The sequence below is a fragment of the Octopus bimaculoides genome, chromosome 7 (genome assembly GCF_001194135.2).
Source record: "Octopus bimaculoides isolate UCB-OBI-ISO-001 chromosome 7, ASM119413v2, whole genome shotgun sequence".
Classification (NCBI taxonomy): Eukaryota; Metazoa; Mollusca; class Cephalopoda; order Octopoda; family Octopodidae; genus Octopus; species Octopus bimaculoides.
Window position 1 is genome coordinate 83,102,630 of NC_068987.1, and position 1,032 is coordinate 83,103,661.

The window sequence follows — 1,032 nt, forward strand, 5'->3', positions numbered from 1 at the left end:
ATATGTATGTGTGTATGTTTATGTATATATGAATGTGTGAATTTATGTGTGTGTATATATGTATGTTTGTGTATATATGAATGTGTGTGTGTGTATATGTATGTTTGTGTATATATGAATGTGTGTATATATGTATGTTTGTGTATATATGTATGCTTGTGTATATATGAATGTGTGTGTTTGAATGTATATGCGTGTATATGTATATCTGTGTGTATATATTATATGCTTCGATGTAAGAAAAATTAGTTGATTGTATTCCTTTTTTTTAATCTTTTTAAATTCTTAATGCAAAAATGAATTATTTATAAGAGACAATTTTTACCTGAGGTCTTTTTAAATTTTATATTTATTATTACTGTTGTGTGTGTGTGTGTGTGTGTGTGTAATTTTTATTATTAGAAGGACAAGGTTAAAACTAAAAAGTTATTACTCTTAATAATGCCTGAGTTAGTGAAATGGTATTTGTGAATATTTCAATTTGCAATGCAACCATGAGGTTTCGAGTTCAGTACCACTGCACAGCATCTTGGACAAGCATCTTCTACAATAGCTCTAGGTTAACAAATGCTTTGCAAATGAACTTAGTTGATGGAAACTGTATGGAAGCCAGTCATCATCATCGTTTAAAATCTGTTGTCCATGCTGGCAGGGGTTGGACAGTTTTACCGGGGCTGGTAAGCTGGAAGGCTGCACCAGACTCCAGTCTGATTTGGCATGGTTTTCTACAGCTGGATGCCCTTCTTAATGCCAACCACTACGAGAGTATAATGGATGCTTTTATGTGCCACCAGCATGGGTGCCATTTGTGGGTGAATGAATATATGTGCGTGTGTGAGTGCGTTTGACAACCAGTGTCGTTTTTTACATCCCTTTAACTTAGCATCATCATCATCATCATCATCATCGTTTAACGTCCGCTTTCCATGCTAGCATGGGTTGGACGATTTGACTGAGGACTGGTGAAACCGGATGGCAACACCAGGCTCCAGTCTGATTTGGCAGAGTTTCTACAGCTGGATGCCCTTCCTA

General features: G+C 36.0%; 1 protein-coding gene across 1 annotated transcript in view; it reads left to right on the forward strand.

Moving 5' to 3' along the window:
• LOC106870139 (telomere repeats-binding bouquet formation protein 1) overlaps positions 1–1,032 on the forward strand; it is a 51,610-nt gene that overhangs the window by 40,539 nt on the left and 10,039 nt on the right. The gene's annotated exons all lie outside the window — the stretch shown is intronic.